Below are 19,960 nucleotides of genomic sequence, written 5' to 3'. Positions count from 1 at the left end.
CATTTAATAGAAAAACCTATAATCACTTTTTAAAGTACAGATGCACATTAGAATTATTTTGAATTTTTTGATAAATACAAATGCCCAGATATTGTTTTTTTCTCCAAAGCTCCAGATGTGACTTTAATGAGCAGCGATGTTTAAAAACAACTGGATATAGGATGATCTTTTACTTTAAAAAAAGAAAAGAAATACATGCAATCAGAGTTAAAAGTCTGAATGAAGCAGCCTAGTGGTCTTCCCATACCTGCTGATGTGATTGCTCAGGGAAAGGATAAAACTGTACTGGTGACAAACCCTGGACCCCCACCCCCCAGAAATGAAAATATATACCATGAACTCACTGTTATTCTAGTGAATAGGTTATTCTTGGAAGCCTGACTATACTGTGGGTTGTCATTCACACCTCAACATTCAAGGATATGCTACCATTAAAAGAAAAATATGAAGAAAATTATAGGTGAATCTTCAGCTAGAGAAACTCAAACTGGACCTGAACTCAGGATAACTTCACCTGCCCAGCAAACAAGCCCTGTCCTTTCTTAACTTTTCCTTTCTATGGACAAAAGTTACCTGTCTGCTAGATTACACAGCACTGGTAAAAACACAGCTCAAGCCTGAACCTAAGTATAATATGTCAATGTCGTGTGTTACTTTCTACTCTCACCCACTTACTGATAGACTGTGACAAAGCTAATGAGAGACTTCTGTGTGGACCAATTTCTCGCATTTGAGGAACCCTGCTTATTGGAGAACTCCATCAACTATTGTGAATGGACTGTGTCCTCTAAAACCTACAACACATTTTTTAAAATAGCCCCTCAATTAGTACGTATCATAACTGATGATGCAAACACTACCTCTGTGTACCACCTAAGAACCCCTTTCTCTGGATGCCTGACACATGTTGATCTTTTATATTGGAAGGGGACCACCTATTATTCCACCCCACTCCCCATGAAAGCTCAGGTGTTATTGACTCAAATGCCATTTCCTACTTTATCTATTCCTGATATTAGACTTTCTTTAGAACCCCTATGTAAGATTTTGCAAAGAAACCAAAGTATTACAAAACTACAAAATTACAAAGTATTACAATTACAAAAGGAAAAAACATAACTGTACCTTGATAGAACATTCTGTTGTTACTATTATAGCTGATAAGTTAATGGATATAGGAGTTAATGTACAAAAACATACTTCTTATTTACGGTGGGACTTGTTATTTATTACACCCACTACTGCTCAGGAATGGTTTTCTGCATTGTTTAACCCCTGGCTTATTCCTTTGATTATCAAGATTGCTGGGAGAAATATCAATAACCTCAGATATGCAGATGACACCACCCTTATGGCAGAAAGTGAAGAGGAACTAAAAAGCCTCTTGAAGACAGTGAAAGAGGAGAGTGAAAAGGTTGGCTTGAAGCTCAACATTCAGAAAACAAAGATCATGGCATCTGGTCCCATCACTTCATGGGAAATAGATGGAGAAACAGTGTCAGACTTAATTTTCGGGGGCTCCAAAATCACTGCAGATGCTGATTGCAGCCATGAAATTAAAAGACGCTTACTCCTTGGAAGGAAAGTTATGACCAACCTAGATAGCATATTAAAAAGCAGAGACATTACTTTGCCCACAAAGGTCCGTCTAGTCAAGGCAATGGTTTTTCCCGTGGTCATGTATGGATGTGAGAGTTGGACTGTGAAGAAAGCTGATTGCCAAAGAATTGATGCTTTTGAACTGTGGTGCTAGAGAAGACTCTTGAGAGTCCCTTGGACTGCAAGGAGATCCAACCCGTCCATTCTAAAGGAGATCAGTCCTGGGTGTTCATTGGAAGGACTGATGCTAAAGCTGACACTCACTGATGAGTTGACTCACTGGAAAAGACTCTGATGCTGGGAAGGATTGGGGGCGGAAAGAGAAGGGGACGACAGAGAATGAGATGGCTGGATGGCATCACCGATTCGATGGACATGAGTTTGAGTGAACTCCGGGAGTTGGTAATGGACAGGGAGGCCTGGCGTGCTGTGATTTATGGGGTCACAAAGAGTCGGACACGACTGAGTGACTGAACTGAACTCTGACCATCTGGAATTGTTATTTGTCCTACAGAATTAACAAGACTGCTCATGTTATTCACAATACTTTGCATTATTCCTATGATCTTCAGCATAAACAATCATGAGGTCGACTGTTCAGGAAGTTAAAATGGAAGAAGTCTTGGTTCAGGCTTCAGAATCAGGAGAGCAATCCTCTGACCTTGTTTCTTTCCTGCCTGTCAACTGCCCAGATTGCACTGCTGCCTGCAAGGTCAGCGAGTCAGGGAGCACTTTAGATAAGAAAGCGAGTGGGCCCTGAAATTCTTAAGCCCTTGGAGGCTTGACCAATCACACCAGGGTTTTTACAAAATCCTATGACTCACAAGGGACTAGATCTGATCGATAGAGTGCCTGATGAACTCTGGATGGAGGTTCGTGACATTGTACAGGAGACAGGGACCAAGACCATCCCCATGGAAAAGAAATGCAAAAGAGTGAAATGGCTGTCTGAGGAGGCCTTACAAATAGCTGTGAAAAGCAAAGGAGAAAAGGAAAGATATAAGCATCTGAATGCAGAGTTCCAAAGAATAGCAAGGAGAGATAAGAAAGCCTTTCTCAGTGATCAATGCAAAGAAATAGAGGAAAACAACAGAATAGGAAAAACAAGAGATCTTTTCAAGAAAATTAGAGATATCAAGGGAACATTTCATGCAAAGATGGGCTCGATAAAGGACAGAAATGGTATGGACCTAACAGAGCAGAAGATATTAAGAAGAGGTGGCAAGAATACACAGAAGAACTGTACAAAAAAGATCTTCACGACCAAGATAATCACGATGGCGTGATCACTCACCTGGAACCAGACATCTTGGAATGTGAAGTCAAGTGGGCCTTAGAGAGTGTCACGACGAACAAAGCTAGTGGAGGTGATGGAATTCCAATGGAGCTCTTTCAAATCCTGAAAGATGATGCTGTGAAAGTGCTGCACTCAATATGCCAGCAAATTTGGAAAACTCAGCAGTGGCCACAGGACTGGAAAAGCTCAGTCTTGATTCCAATCCCAAAGAAAGGCAATGCCAAAGAATGCTCAAACTACCGCACAATTACACTCATTTCACACGCTAGTAAAGTCATGCTCAAAATTCTCCAAGCCAGGCTTCAGCAATATGTGAATCGTGAACTTCCAGATGTTCAAGCAGGTTTTAGAAAAGGCAGAGGCACCAGAGATCAAATTGCCAACATCCGCTGGATTATGGAGAAAGCAAGAGAGTTCCAGAAAAACATCTATTTCTGCTTCATTGACTATGCCAAGGCCTTTGACTGTGTGGATCACAATAAACTGGAAAATTCTGAAAGAGATGGGAATACCAGACCACCTGACCTGCCTCTTGAGAAACCTGTATGCAGGTCAGGAAGCAACAGTTAGAATAGGACACGGAGCAACAGACTGGTTCCAAATAGGAAAAGGAGTACGTCAAGGTTGTATATTGTCACCCTGTTTATTTAATTTATATGCAGAGTACATCATGAGGAACGCTGGGCTGGAAGAAGCACAGGCTGGAATCAAGATTGCCGGGAGAAATATCAATAACCTCAGATATGCAGATGACACCACCCTTACAGCAGTTAGTGAAGAGGAACTCAAAGGCCTCTTGATGAAAGTGAAAGAGGATAGTGAAAAAGTTGGCTTGAAGCTCAACATTCAGAAAACGAAGATCATGGCATCTGGTCCCATCACTTCTTGGGAAATAGATGGGGAAACAGTGGAAACCGTGTCAGACTTCATTTTTTTGGGCTCCAAAATCACTGCGGATGCTGACTGCAGCCATGAAATTAAAAGACTCTTTCTCCTTGGAAGGAAAGTTATGACCAGCCTAGATAGCGTATTAAAGAGCAGGGACATTACCTTGCCAACCAAGGTCCGTCTAGTCAAGGCTATGGTTTTTCCTGTGGTCATGTATGGATGTGAGAGTTGGACTGTGAGGAAGGCTGATCGCCAAAGAACTGATGCTTTTGAACTGTGGTGCTGGAGAAGACTCTTGAGAGTCCCTTGGACTGCAAGGAGATCCAACCAGTCCATTCTAAAGGAGATCAATCCTGGGTGTTCATTGGAAGGACTGATACTAAAGCTGAAACTGCAATACTTTGGCCACCTCATGCGACGAGTTGACTCACTGGAAAAGACTCTGATGCTGGGAGCGATTGGGGGTAGGAGGAGACGGGGAAGACAGAGAATGAGGTGGCTGGATGGCATCACCGACTCGACGGACATGAGTTTGAGTGAACTCCGGGAGTTGGTGATGGACACGGAGGTCTGGCATGCTGTGGTCCATGGGGTCGCTAAGAGTCGGACACGACTGAGCGACTGAACTGATGACTCACAAGATAAAATAAACAGCACTGTAAAAATGTTAAAGTAAAACAAGAGCTACGTTTTTGTGCAGAAACTTATGATGATATCAGTTTGTAGTCTGGGATTATAAGAAGGAACTCCCAAAACTGAAGTCTCACTTGTGGAGTGAGCACACTGCCCGGGACCTTTTCTTAGTTGAGATTCCAGATTGCTGTTACTCGGGACTTTCCAGCGTGTTGCTTAAGTCTGGATGACATTTAGCAATATATATGCTGTTACTCTTCTCTATTGTTTCTATTTCTCTTTTCTTTTAATGACTGTATATTGAAACTAAGGTAAAAAATCCTCTATTAGACATTGACATTGTTAAAATAAAATAAAATCATTGTTTAGGAGGTGCTAGTGGTAAAGACTTCCCTGGTGGCTCAGATGGTAAAGTGCCTGCCTACAATGCGGGAGACCCAGGTTCGATCCCTGGGTTGGGAAGATCTCCTGGAGAAGGAAATGGCAACCCACTCTAGTATTCTTGCCTGGAAAATCCCATGGACAGAGGAGCCTCTTAGGCTGCAATCCCTGGGGGCGCAAAGAGTCGGACACGACTGAACAACTTCACTTTCATTTTCAGTGGTAAAGAACATGCCTGCCAATGCAGGATACATAAGAGACATGGGTTCAATCCCTGGGTCAGCAAGATCACCTGGAGAAGGAAATGGCAACCTACTCCAGTATTGTTGCCTGGAGAATCCCTATGGACAGAGGAGTCTGATGTGCTACAGTCCATAGGGTCGAAAAGAGGAGGATGCAACTGAAGCAACTGAGCATGCAAGATCATGGCATCCAGTCCCATGACTTCATGGCAAACAGAAGGGGTAAAAGTGGAAGCAATGACATATTTTATTTTCCTGGGCTCCAAAATCACTGCAGACCGTGACCGTAGCCATAATATTAAAAGATACTTGCTCCTTGGAAGGAAAGCTATGACAAACCTAGACAGCATATTCAAAAGCAGAGACATCACTTTGCTGACAAAGGTCTGTACAAAGCTAGGGCTTTTTCAGCAGTCATGTAGGGATGTGAGATCTGGACCATAAAGAAGGCTGAGGGCCAAAGGAAGAATTGATGCTTTCGAATTGTGATGCTGGAGAAGACTCTTGAGGGTCCTTTGGACTGCAAGCAAATCAAACCTGTCAATCCTAAAGGAAATCAATCCTGAATATTCATTGGAAGGACTGTGGCTGAAGCTCCAATACTTTCGCCACCAGATGCAAAGAGCCTACTCACTGGAAAAGACCCTGCTACTGGGAAAGATTGATGATAAAAGGAGAAAGGGGTGGCAAAGGATGAGATGGTTAGAAAGCATCACCAATTCAATGGACATGAATGTGAGCAGACTCCGGGAGATGGCAGGGGAGCCTGGCATGCTACATCCATGGGGTCACAAAGAGTAGGACACAACGTAGGGACTGAACAACAACTACAGCATAAACAGTAATGCAGAAATCAAACCTCAAATTCCTACTAACGTTATTTCCTAAACTCATAACATATCTCAAGTTTCTTCTAAAATGAAAGTACTATCCAAATAGCTTGGCTCAGTTACGCAGATTAAATTTGCCTTACCTTTCACAATGCGCAAGCAACACCAGGACTGCTGAGCTCAAGGGAAGCTCTCAGCAAATGAGTCACTCAGGTTAAAAACACCTGGAAGCAAAAGAGAAAGAGACGAGGCTTAAAGCGGCAGGCAGGCGGAAATGGGAAATAAAATATGCTGATTAGTGCCAAAAAGATAAGAGGAGGCAAGATGATCTTAAGGCTGCTTAGTTTTTGTGGGCCACTCTTAAAATGTCCAAAGGGAAAGTGGAGCAGTGCAGTCTCTCATATTAGCCTAAGGAAGAAAGTAAGAAAGAGACGAGGACACTTCAAATAATTGGAGGTGTAGAGAGAACTGCAGCCAACTTCAAATGGTGGGAGAAAAATACGGAGAGGGCACTGGATTTGAGTTCCTTCTGTCATACAGCAAATTTCTACCGGCTATCTTTTTACATTTGGTAATATATATGTTTCAATGCTATTCTCTCAATTTGTCCCACCCACTCCTTCCCCCACTGTGTCCACCCGATACAATATTGTAAAGCCATTATGCTCCAATTAAAAAAAAAATTTTTTTTTAAATACAGGGAGAGAATTTTGAGTTGAACAGGAGATACCTGAAAGAAGACAGTTGTCGAAGAAAGTAAATGCCCCTAAAAACAACAGATATGCTTAGACTCTTCAGAAAAGAAAAGTGGAAAAACAAAGCAAGGGCATCCTTGGAATTCAGTGATTTCTGCTGTCACATCTTTGGTATTCACAGGACAGACAAATGAATGGTAAAAGGCCCTTCAAAGATATGAATAACCTGCAGAACTATGTCAGTGTATGCAACACTAAAAGCACAGGAATGTACAAAACTTACAACTGTAATCGATATCCACACTTAGGATATGGAACTGTTTTGCACATAAAATAAAAAGCTAGTATCAATGGGGAAAACTGGTTTGGAGGACCTAGGTCAAATTTTTTAAAAAGACAAATTGCAAGACCAGAAGATAAATTATAAGAGATATTGGTGAATGTATAATTTCTTTTTCCCTTTTCAATGGGAATGGAAAAATTTTTTCATTTAATGCTATGAAATATTTCAGCTGTGTCAGAGACTATTTATATTTAATGTCATTAGTCATTTTTTATTACTTTCAATCCCAAGATTAAATTACATTTAGATAAATATGGCACAGTTCTTAGACTGAGAATTTAGAATTCTCTTGCAAGTAATAATAACAACAACAAAACTCTGGAATGAACTGGCTTAGAAAACATGGGAACTTTTCTGAGAAACATAACTGAAAATTCTGGAAAGTAAAAGTCACTCAGTCATGTCCGACTCTGTGACCCCATGGATTACAGCATGCCCGGTTTCCCTGTCCATCACCAACTTCCGGAGCTTGCTCAAACTCATGTCCATTGACTTGGTGATGCCATCCAACCATCTCATCTTCTGTCATCCCCTTCTCCTCCTGCCTTCAATCTTTCCCAGCATCATGGTTTCTTCCAATAAGTCAGTTCTTCGCATCAGGTGGCCACAGTACTGGAGTTTCAGCATCAGTCCTTCAAATGAATATTCGGGACTGATTGATTTCCCTTATGATTGACTGGTTGGACCTCCTTGCAGTTCAAGGAACTCACAAGATTCTTCTCCAACACCACGGTTCAAAAGCATCAATTCTTTGGTGCTCAGCTTTCTTTATAGTCCAACTCTCACATCCATAATAGACAGACCTTTGTCAGCAAAGGAATGTCGCTGTTTTTTAATTTGTTGTCTAGGTTGGTCATAGGTTTTCTTCCAAGGAGCAAGCGTCTTTTAATTTCATGGCTGCAGTCACAATCTGCAGCAATTTTGGAGCCCCAAAAGATAAAGTCTGTCAGTTTCCATTGTTTCCCCATCTATTTGCCATGAAGTGATGGGACCAGAGGCCATAATCTTAGTTTTCAGAATGTTGAGGTTTAAGCCAGCTTTTTCACCCTCCTCTTTCACTTTCATCAAGAGGCTCTTTAGTTCTTCTTTACTTTCTGCCATAAGGGTGGTGTCATCTGCATATCTGAGGATATTGATATTTCTCCTAGCAATCTTGATTCCAGTTTGTGCTTTATTCAGCCCAGCATTTCGCATGATGTACTTTGCATATGAGTTAAATAAGCAGGGTGATGATATACAGCCTTGATGTACTCCTTTCCCAATTTGGAACCAGTCAATTGTTCCATGTCCTGTTCTAACTGTTGCTTCTTGACCTGCATACAGACTTCTCAGGAGGCAGGTAAGGTGGTCTGGTACTCCCATCTCTTGAAGAATTTTCCACAGTTTGTTGTGATCCACACAGCAAAGGCTTTGGCATAGTCAATAAAGCAGATTTTTTTCTGAAACTCTCTTGCTTTTTCAATGATCCAACATATGTTGGCAATGTGATCTCTGGTTCCTCTCCCTGTTCTAAATACAGCTTGAACATCTTGAAGTTCTTGGTCCACTGTTGAAGCCTGGCTTGGAGATTTTTGAACATTACTTTGCTAGTGTGTGAGATGAGTGCAAATCTGTGATAGTTTGAACATTCTTTGGCATTGCCTTTCTTTGGGATTGAAGAATGAAAACTGACCTTTTCCAGTCCTGTGGCGTAGTCCATGGAGTTCTCCAGAGCTGAATACTGGAGTCGGTAGCTCTTCCCCTCTTCAGGGGATCTTCCCAACCCAGGGATCAAACCCAGGTCTCCCACATCGCGGGCGGATTCTTTACCATCGGAGCCACTAGGGAAACACAAGAATACTGGAGTGTAGCCTATCCCTTCTCCAGCAGATCTTCCCAACCCAGGAATCAAACCGAGGTCTCCTTCATTGCAGGCAGACATTTTACCAACTGAGCTATCAGGGAAGCTTCAAACCAATTTCATCCAAGAATCATGTTACTGCGTCCTATGTCTCTGCTTTGCTCCACATGCAGTCCAGCTTTCCTTGTGGTAATAATACAGCTACGGGAGTCTCTTGGGCTTGACTTCCACACACTTTCAAATTCCAGTGAAAACAGTATTTTCAGCCAGCACCTCTTGTTTAGAAATTTCCCAGAAGCCCATGGCAACTACTTTTTGCATGTCCTAGGCTCACCTGGGTTATGATTTCATCCCACCTAGCAAGCTGGCCACCCAACTCCCTAACTGGTTTCTCCTGGGAGTACTATCTTAATTAAGTCATTTGCACCTAAATCTTGAGCTAAGCAGCGCTTGTAGTAGAATATTCCCTAATACACAAATGAATGTACTGAACCCCCCTGGCAGGTCATCCTTGAAATTCCTGAGTTGTTCTTTTTCATCTTAACATTTCCACAAAAGCTGGCATTTCCCTCTGAAAAAGACACTCATCTTCTCACATATTCCCTTTCCTAGGTTCTGTGTTGCTTCTCCCCTGTCCCAGCCTCCCACTACACCTGCCCCTCTCAAATCTCTCCTATGTGCCCTCTGAAAACATTATTCCACATTAAAGTGCCTTTTATCTGCCATAGCCAGCTGAGATTTCTGCTATTTCCCAGCCTCAGTTGAAACCTGATTCATCCCCAAAGGTTCCATTTCCTTTTCTACTCTTTTTTTCTTAAGAAAGTATGACTGTTTTTCCACCTTCTCTCACATTGAAATCTACAGATAAACCTGGCAACCTCCATTATACAACAATGATCTTTCCAAATCTGTCTTTCCATAGGTACACTCCTATACCTTTCTTTGGATTTCATTATGAAAATCAAAATTTCTTCTGAAGTGACTCTTGCTCCTACACAGGAAGGTCCCTAGGAAGAGTCAACTATATTAAGCTGGATGGGGCATATATGGTTGGGTATAGTATTCTCTGTATCTTTCATAGATCTAAGGTGTTATTTTAGACCCACGAAAACAGCAAACACCCTCTTCTAACAACACAAGATAAGACTCTACACATGGATATCACCAGATGGTCAATACCGAAATCAGACTGATTATATTCTTTGCAGCCAAAGATGGTAAAGCTCTATACAGTCAGCAAAAACAAGAGTGGGAGCTGACTGTGGCTCAGATCATGAACTCCTTATTGCCAAATTCAGACTTAAATTGAAGAAAGCAGGGAAAACCACTAGACCATTCAGGTATGATCTAAATCAAATCCCTTACGATTATACAGTTGAAGTGACAAATAGATTCAAGGGATTAGATATGATAGAATGAGTGCCTGAAGAACTATGGACAGAGGTTGGTGATATTATACAGGAGGCAGTGATCAAGACCATCCCCAAGAAAAAGAAATGCAAAAAGGCAAAATGGTGGTCTGAGGAGGCCTTACAAATAGCTGAGAAAAGAACAGAAGATAAAGGCAAAGGAGAAAAGGAAAGATATACCCATTTGAATGCAGAGTTCCAAAGAACAGCAAGGAGAGATAAGAAAGCCTTCATCAGTGCCAACATCCATTGGCTCATCAAAAAAGCAAGAGTTCCAGAAAAACATCTACTTCTGCTTTATTGACTTCTCTATCAAGGTAACAGAGTATAAACCAAAGTAAAGAAAAAATTTCAATAAGAACATCTATAAAGAACCTTAAAAAGATGAGGAGTTAAAGAGGCCTTTTTGATGGAAATAAACCTTTGAAAAGATGTTAAAAGGCTGGGTAATTAGTTGTGAACTGTAACAGCTGCCATTTAAATCCCTATTTGCTCTCCATTTAAAATGAGAATGTGGAAGTTGAGAAAGTAAGCAAACTGCTCAAAGTCACAAAGATGTTCAAGCAGTGGACCTGAGTCCCATTCCAAAGCCTACTTGCCTTCCATTCCATGCTGTACGCATTAAGAGGCTAAGAAACCAATCATCTTTTGGGCATGTCCAGGTGTGACCATTACAGCTACACTTCTTTGGAGAGAGATGGTTTCTGGATGTTCTTGCCTTCCAGGTGAACACTCAAACTCAGATATATAAAGTAAATAAAGTCAACTACAAAAAGTTGATCTTACAAAGCTCTCAGTGGTTTTTTGGCTTTTTGCTGCCCACAAAGACAGCTTAAGCAAAAAGAAAGACCTCCTTCACCCACTCACATGAGAAGCTCTGCTGTGGTCCACTGTGTATTTAATACAAGTCACTCAGTAACTCCTGGGCTTCCCTGATAGCTGTTGGTAAAGAATCTACTTGCAATGCAGGAGACCCCAGTTCAACTCCTGAATTTGGAAGATCCACTGGAGAAAGTATAGGCTACCCACTCCAGTATTCTTGGGCTTCCCTTGTGGCTTAGCTGGTAAAGAATCCACTGGCTATGAAGGAGACCTGGGTTTGATCCCTGGGTTGGGAAGATCCCCTGGAGAAGAGAAGGGCTACCCACTCCAGTATTCCACCCTGGAGAGTTCCATGGACTATACAGTCCATGGGGTTGCAGAGTCAGACACGACCGAGCAACTTTCACATTCACTTCACTTTCAGTAACTCTTGGTGATGTGACAGGAAATTTGCTACATATATTATAAACATTCCTTTACTTGATCCTAGCAACAACTTTATAAAGTACATAGTAATGTGACCATTTTATAGATGAGTACACTGTGGGGCAAGCAAATAATTTATTACAAATTCATAACCAATGGCAAGGCCTAAGTATAAAACACCTGCTATTAACCTCAAATCAAGATGGTGGAGTAAAAGGACTTGTGCTCATCTTCTCCTGTGAGAACACCAAAATTTCAACTAGCTGCTGAACAACCATTGACAGGAAGATGATGGAACCTACCAAGAAAAAGATAGCCCATGTTTAAGGACAAAGCAGAAGCCACAAAGAGATGACAGGAGGGCAACAACTGCATTACAATCAAATTTCATACCTGTCGGGTGGGCGACTCACAACTGGAAAACAATAATACTAAAGAAGTTCCAACACTCTTGCAAAGGTTCTAGGCCCCACATCAGACTTCGTGACCTGGGGATCCAGCTAAGGGACTGGGTATCCCCAGGGAATCTAACTTTGAAGGACAGCGGGATTTGATTATAGAACTTTCACAGGACTTGGGGAAGCAGAGACTCCTCGGGGGCACAAACAAAAATTTGTGTGCACCAGGACCCAGGGAAAAGGAGCAGTCACCCCACAGGAGACTGAGTCAGACCTGCCTTGACTGTTTGGAGGGATTCCTGCAGAGGCATGGGTCAGCAGAGGCCAGCCATGGGGACAGAGACACTGGCAGCAGCAACTTTGGGAGGTGTATGGTGGCACTGAAGGAGGAAACAGACAGAGCTGGACTCCATCTTAGGCCAGGCTGCAAACATTAGGCTATACACACGGTCATCCTCCCAATGAACTCTGAACTTTGTGCCTGGTGTCTGTAGAAATGGCATACCAATGGAAAACCAGACCCCCGGATAAAAGAGCCTCAGGACTTATACTTGGACTCTCTGTTGCCTAAAAGAATATGCTAATTATCTCTGTAACAGAACAAAGTGGTAAATTCCATTATATTTATCGGGATATGATCACAGGCCTATTGATAAATATCCACTGTTTATCTAGTCTTGTGACACATGAATCATGGGTTAACTTTGATTGGATCTCTCTTTTACCTTGTCCAGACTAGTTTCAAAGAATTTGGGGAGGTGAGTTTGAGCAAGTACACTTAGGGTATATAAGGTTTTCACAAAAATTGGTCAGGATCCTTGGCTAAGAGGAGACTCTGCCTTGGGCCCGCCGGTGTAATAAACTGCACTCCACTATCTGCATTGTCCTTCTGAGTGAGTTTGTTTCCCAGAATGCGTGGCTGCTGCTGCTGCTGCTGCTGCTGCTAAGTCGCTTCAGTCGTGTCCGACTCTGTGCGACCCCATAGACGGAAGCCCACCAGGCTCCCCCGTCCCTGGGATTCTCCAGGCAAGAACACTGGAGTGGGTTGCCATTTCCTTCTCCAATGTGTGAAAGTGAAAAGTGAAAGTGAAGTTGCTCAGTCGTGTCCGACTAGTAGTGACCCCATTGGACTGCAGCCCATCAGGCTCCTCTGTCCATGTGATTTTCTAGGCAAGAGTACTGGAGTGGCTTGCCATTGCCTTCTCCGGGAATGCGTGGCTACAACAGCATAAATCCTTTTGGAGGGCTGGCCAGAGAGGAAAAAGTGATTTTTGTCCTCGAGCTATTAGGGCCAATCCTTCCAGTTCATTTCCACAGATTCCACAGAAAGAATACCTAAGGAGTTGAGACAAAAGCCACCAGAGAGCCTCCTCTGGTCTACTAAGAGCTAGCATTACCAAAGGAAGAAGCCCATTGCACTTAACAATCTGACTAGATCCTGGAATCCCTGATCTGTGTCCTCAAAAACCTCATGGTCATCAGCAATGCCTCTATCTACATAGATCAGAGGCACAGCCATGACAAAACCTCTCTTTCAGGTTGCTGGCCCTTGAAGCAGGGAGCCAAGAGAGTGACCTCTAGCCTGAGAGATGTTCCTGGAGCTAGAGCTCCACCTCACTCCTGAATGTGCTTTTGTAACTTTCAACTCCTAGCAAGGCTAGGCACTTCCATACTTGGGGTCTAAGTAAAAGTACACAGTAACAGCATGGATCACAAGTCCCTTGAAAGTCTATGACCTGACAGATTAGGTTAATAGTTTCAATTCCCAGACAGTTATGAAGTGGTCAGAGAGAACAGAAAGTTTCACTGAGAAAGGAGAGTTCGGTTCACAGGCTTCATCTATCTCTAACCACTCCCCTGGAGGAGACATTGAGTGTCTCTTGACATTAGCAGGTCGGTATAATCCCCTGACAGGGTTTCTGCCATAAGCCATATGAGGTCACTGTGGAACCGCAGATTAGGACACAGCTCTTGCTTTGCACTTGTTTGTGCATCTCTTTCAATCAATCACACACAAAGGCACACTAAGAGCTTTGCACTTGCTTGTGCATCTCTTTCAATCAATCACACACAAAGGCACACTGTAGAGTTAGTAAAGTAAAGCAGAAAATGTGTTTACTAGGAGAACAAAAAACTAAATCTCTGAGCATCTTTACCTTGTCCTGAGAATTCTGGATGAGCCACCAAGATGAAAGGTTGTTGCTACAAGCCATAAATGACGCTGGGATTCTTGGCTTTTGGAGGAGAGGAATTCAATCCTGGGCCAGTGACGGGGTTTGATTGCTCAGAGCTTTTTGTGTAATAAAGTTTTATTAAAGTATTAAAGAGACAGAGAAAGCTTCTGACATAGACATAAGAAGGGGACAGAAAGAGTGCCCTCTTGCTAGTTTTTAGCAAGGAGTTATATACCTTTTAGCAAGCTGCTAGTTAGAGAAAGGAAATGCCTCAAAACTGAGAGAGTTGTACCAGGGCCCTCACCCACAACATGCATTTTGATAAAACATTGGCACAAGGTGAGTCATTCAGGGCCATAAAACAATTGACATGAATCTTGAAGAAAGGCAAATTTCCAAGCAAATACATAATTCATTAACATAGCTTAAGAAAGATATTTCCATGAGAAAAATGCATTGGTTAGTTCAAGGTCTGAGCTAAAGTTAAGTTCAGGTGGAGCCAGGTGTCTCCATAACAACACAGGATTAGAAGAGAAAAGAAAAAAAAAAAAGTTTGCCATTTGCAGTTTTATTTCCTCCTGCCCCTAAGGGACCTCAGGCCTCCCTACTGAGACTGTTAACAATCTCATTACCAAACAGTCCATAGACTCCTGGACTGAGTCGCCTCAGGCCAAACAACTAATAGGGAGGGAGCACAGCCCCACTCATCAGCAGAATTTGAATTAAAGGTGTACTGAGCATGGCCCTGCCCACCAGAGCAAGACCTAGTTTCCCCACAGTCAGTACCTCCCATCAGGAAGTTTGCACAAGCCTCTTAGCCTCATCTACCAGAGGGCAGATAGAAAATGCAAGAAATATAATCCTACAGCCTCTAGAACGGAAACAGCAATCACAGAAAGTGAACCAAAATGATCACACGGATCACAGCCTTGTGTAACTCAGAGAAACTATGAGCCACATGCAGAGTAGGGACACTGAAGGTGGACAGGTCATGGTGAAGAGTTCGGACAAAACACGGTCCGCTGTAGAAGGGAATGGCAAACCACTTCAGCATTCTTGCCTTCAGAACCCCACGAACAGTATGAAGAGGCAAAAAAGATATGACATCAGAAGAGGAGTCTCCCAGGTTGGTAGGTGTCCAATATGCATATACTACTGGGGAAGAGCAGACAAACAGCTCCAGAAAGAATGAAAAGACAATGCCAAAGTGGAAACAACACTCAGTTGTAATGAAAGTACAGACCGATATGGTAAAGAACAATACTGCATGGGAACCTGGAATGTTAGGTCCATGAATCAAGGTAAATTGAACATGGTCAAGAAGCAGGAGATGGCAAGAGTGAACATTGATATCTTAGGAATCAGTGAAATTAAAATGGACGAGAATGGGTGAATTTAATTCAGATGATCGTTATATCTACTACTGTGAGCAAGAATCCCATAGAAGAAATGGAATAGCACTCATAGTCAATAAGAGTCCAAAATGCAGTACTTGGGTGCGCTTTCAAAAATGGAAGAATGATCTCGGTCTGTTTCCAAGACAAACCATTCAACATCCCAGTAACCCAAGTCCATGCCCTAATCACTAATGCCAAAGAAGCTCTGGTTCTGTGAAGACCTACAAGACCTTCTAGAACTAACACTAAAAAAGGATGCCCTTTTTGACACAGGGGATTGGAATGCAAAACCAGGAAATCAATAGATACTTGGAGTAACAGGCAAGTTTGGCTTTGAAGCACAAAACGAAGCAGAGTAAAGACTAACGGAGTTTTGACAAGAGAACACACTGGTCATAGCCAACACCCTTGTCCAACAACACAAGAGATGACTTTACACATGAACATCACCAAATAGTCAATACTGAAATCAGATTGATTTTATTCTTTGCAACGTAAAATGGAAAAGCTCTTGATATAGTCAGAATAAACAAGACTGGGAGCTGACTGTGGCTCATATCATGAGCTCCTTATTGCATAATTAAGGAAGAAATTGAAGAGTGTAGGGAAAACCACTAGACCATTCAGTTCAGTTCAGTCGCTCAGTCATGTCCGACTCTTTGCGATTCCAAGAATCACAGCATGCCAGGCCTCCCTGTCCATCACCAACTCCTGCAGTTCACTCAAACTCATGTCCATCGAGTCGGTGATGCCATCCAGCCATCTCATTCTCTGTCGTCCCCTTCTCCTCTTGCCCCCAATCCCTCCCAGCATCAGAGTCTTTTTCAGTGAGTCAACTCGTCACATGAGGTGGCCAAAGTATTGGAGTTTCAGCTTCAGCATCAGTCCTTCCAATGAACACCCAGGATTGACCTCCTTCAGAATGGACTGGTTGGATCTCCTTGCAGTCCAAGGGACACTCAAGAGTCTTCTTCAGCACCACAGTTCAAAAGCATCAATTCTTCGGCGCTCAGCTTTCTTCACAGTCCAACCCTCACATCCATACATGACCGCTGGAAAAACCATAGCCTTGACTTGAGGGACCCCGGTTGGCAAAGTAATGTCTCTGCTTTTTATCTAGGTTGGTCATAACTCTCCCTCCAACATCCGCTGGATCATGGAGAAAGCAAGAGAGTTCCAGAAAAACATCTATTTCTGCTTCATTGACTATGCCAAAGCCTTTGACTGTGTGGATCACAATAAACTGTGGAACATTCTGAAAGAGATGGGAATACCAGACCATCTGACCTGCCTGTTGAGAAACCTGTATGCAGGTCAGGAAGCAACAGTTAGAACTGGACATGGAACAACAGACTGGTTCCAAATAGGAAAAGGAGTACATCAAGGTTGTATCTTGTCACCCTGTTTATTTAACTTATATGCAGAGTACATCATGAGGAATGCTGGGCTGGAAGAAGCACAAGCTGGAATCAAGATTGCCGGGAGAAATATCAATAACCTCAGGTATGCAGATGACACCACCCTTATGGCAGAAAGTGAAGAGGAACTCAAAAGCCTCTTGATGAAAGTGAAAGAGGAGAGTGAAAAGGTTGGTTTGAAGCTCAACATTCAGAAAACAAAGATCATGGCATCTGGTCCCATCACTTCATGGGAAATAGATGGGGAAACAGTGGAAACAGTGTCAGACTTTATTTTTTGGGTTCCAAAATCACTGAGAGTCCCTTGTACCGCAAGAAGATCCAACCAGTCCATTCTAAGGGAGATCGATCCTGGGTGTTCATTGGAAGGACTGACGCTAAAGCTGAAACTCCAATACTTTGGCCACTCATGTGACGAGTTGATTCACTGGAAAAGACTCTGATGCTGGGAAAGTTTGGGGGCGGGAGGAGAAGGGGACGACCGAGAATGAGATGGCTGGATGGCATCACCAACTCTGTGGATATGAGTTTGAGTGAACTCCGGGAGTTGGTGATGGACAGGGAGGCCTGGCGTGCTGTGATACATGGGGTCGCGGAGAGTCGGACACGACTGAGCGACTGAACTGAACTGAAAATCACTGTGGATGCTGACTGCAGCCATGAAATTAAAAGACCATTCAGGTATGACCTAAATCAAATCCCTTATGATTATACAGTGGAGATGACAAATATATTCAAGAGATTAGATCTGGTAGAAAGAGTGAATTCCAATCCTCTGGAGCAACAGGCAAGTTTGGCCTTGAAGCACAAATTGTACACCCACATATGGAGTTTGTACTGGAGGAAGGACGGCCTCTACTGATGAGCATGTATTTAACAATTAGGACAGATTTGCCGGTATATTCCTATTAAAGATGGTTCTTTAAAAGTAATAAAACAAAGAATATCTAAAAGTGAACTGAAGCCCCAAAGAGAACTAGAGTCTCCAATTCCTGGGTCAAACAGCACAAGATACAGAAAGTTTTGCTTTGAAGTTATAATTATGTAGTCTTTATCAAATTCCAAAGGTTAATCTCACATGCAATCTTCAAACAAATGTACACTGTCAGTGATAAACTTAGCTGCTTGTTTTCCTGAGGTACCCAGACATGCCTGGATGGTGAGTTGGTTATGGAGTAGATTGATGCCTATCCCTTTTATATCCATACTACCCTACTGATTATTCAATGCTGTATGCATTCTGATTAGGTGGTGTCCCCACTGACTGGCTAGTGTCCCTGCCTCAAGGGTTTATAAATATTTTGAATATACCCTTGCTTGTGAATAAATATTAAATACATACTGTACAGTTGAAAACTAGAAACAATTATGGCAACTGATTATAGGATAGGCCAGTTTCTCACAATATGACCAGTCATCTATGTCTGATAATACCTGAGCAGAACAGATATAAGCAGAACATAATTTATCTTATTGAGAAAGACCAAAAAAGATGGCTTAGTCTGAGTAGGTCTCTGATGGCTCAGATGGTAAAGAATCTGCCTGCAATGAAGGAGACCTGGGTTTGATACCTGGTTCAGAAAGATCTGGAGAAGGGAATGGAGAATTTCATGGATAGTAGAGCCTGGAAGGCTTCCGTCCATGGGGTCACAAAGAGTTGGACATGACTGAGCAACTAACATTTTCACTCTGGGTTTCCCTGGTGGCTCAGATGGTAAAGAATCCTCCTGCAATGCAGGAGACCAGGATTCAATCCCTGGGTCAGGAAGATCCCCTGGAGAAGGGCATGGCAACCCACTCCAGCATTCTTGCCTGGAAAATTCCATGGACAGAGGAGCCTGGCAGGGCACAGTCCATGGGGTTGCAGAGTCGAGCACACCTGAGCAACACACACCCTTTAAATAAGGAATAAGACTGTTGGGACACAAATCCTGGCTCTTATACTTGACTCTGTGGCATTGGACAAAAATGGAGAAAATCTCTTAGATGATTTGGAGGATTAAGCAAATGAATGTGTATAAAAGTATTCAGAACAATGTGTAACATATAGTACATAAATAAGTTTTAACTGTTATTAAAGCCTTAGAATTCAGAAATGAGCTCCAACCCCACCTTATCAACAATTACCAAATAGTTTCAGAAGTTGCCAAAGTCTTTTTTGCCTTATAATCAAAAAGGATAAAAGTACTGGGAATAAAAAAATACTCATATTTTTATTGTCTAAAGTTTCCACAGGCAAATAAATGTATTTTAGAGGGGAAAAAGTTAATAACCAACAGCATCTTAGGACTCTATTTCAATATACCCCCTAGGAGATGATCTTTCCTATAACTGACTAGGTATAGGATGCTTTTTATAATGTCTTAACATTTTATGAATTTGAAATTGACTCTAGGATTATTTATCAACACGTGTGTGCTCATTTGTCTCTAACTCTTTGCAACCCCATGACTATAGTCCACCAGGCTCTTCTGTCAATGGAATTTTCCAGGCAAGAATACTGCAGTGGGTCACCATTTCCTTCTCTAGGGGATTTTCTTAATCCAGGGATCAAACCTGAGTCTCCTGCACTGGCAGGTGGATTCTTTACCACTTGTGCCACCTGGGAAGCCCAGGGTTATATAAGTTGTATATTTATTAAGACATTGCTTTCAAAAAGGTTTCTGCAATATACCTTAGCCGGGTTTCAAAGTGCCTGTCATACTCCAAGACCCGCCAGCACTAGATATTTTCAATATTTTGCTAAAAAAAAAGGGCATCTTGGTTTTGTGTTAATTTACATTTAGAATGCTTTAAACAAATGAGGCATCTTTGCTAAATATTTTAGCTTGATGCCCGTGTTTCTTAGAAACAGCTTGAAAGGATTTGTGCAATTATATAAAAAATTACAGTAAAAATTGCTTACATAATTATAGGTAAAAGATCATTAAATGTTTAGGGTTTTAAAAAATATAGCACAGCTTTAAAAAGGGGTATAGTAAATTCTTTAGAGATCAAATGATTAGATGAAATGATTCAAAGAATGTATAAATTAAGAAAGTCTATTTTATATGCTTCTTAAAAATATTTAATGCAGACTGAGGTAGAGATTGGGTGATCCGGGACAGCATGAGAAGGAAGGCCCAGTTTAACCAGACTGGGTTTAAAAGGAAAAAATATGGCTAAGGT

General features: G+C 42.1%; 1 protein-coding gene across 4 annotated transcripts in view; it reads right to left on the bottom strand.

Moving 5' to 3' along the window:
* HHLA2 (HHLA2 member of B7 family) overlaps positions 1-19,960 on the bottom strand; it is a 178,764-nt gene that overhangs the window by 107,921 nt on the left and 50,883 nt on the right. For 2 of the 4 annotated variants that reach the window (XM_088836787.1, XM_088836792.1), the window contains one exon: positions 6,014-6,094. The exons of the other annotated variants lie outside the window; for them this stretch is intronic. The gene's annotated coding sequence lies outside the window, so the exon portion shown is untranslated. The remainder of the gene's footprint in view (positions 1-6,013; positions 6,095-19,960) is intronic. 4 annotated transcript variants of the gene reach the window in all.

The sequence above is a fragment of the Moschus berezovskii genome, chromosome 1 (genome assembly GCF_049115385.1).
Source record: "Moschus berezovskii isolate FMDL1 chromosome 1, NW_MosBer_1.0, whole genome shotgun sequence".
Lineage (NCBI taxonomy): Eukaryota > Metazoa > Chordata > Mammalia > Artiodactyla > Moschidae > Moschus > Moschus berezovskii.
Note: the sequence above shows the minus strand (reverse complement) of the source record. Positions and strands in the feature narration are given on the sequence as shown.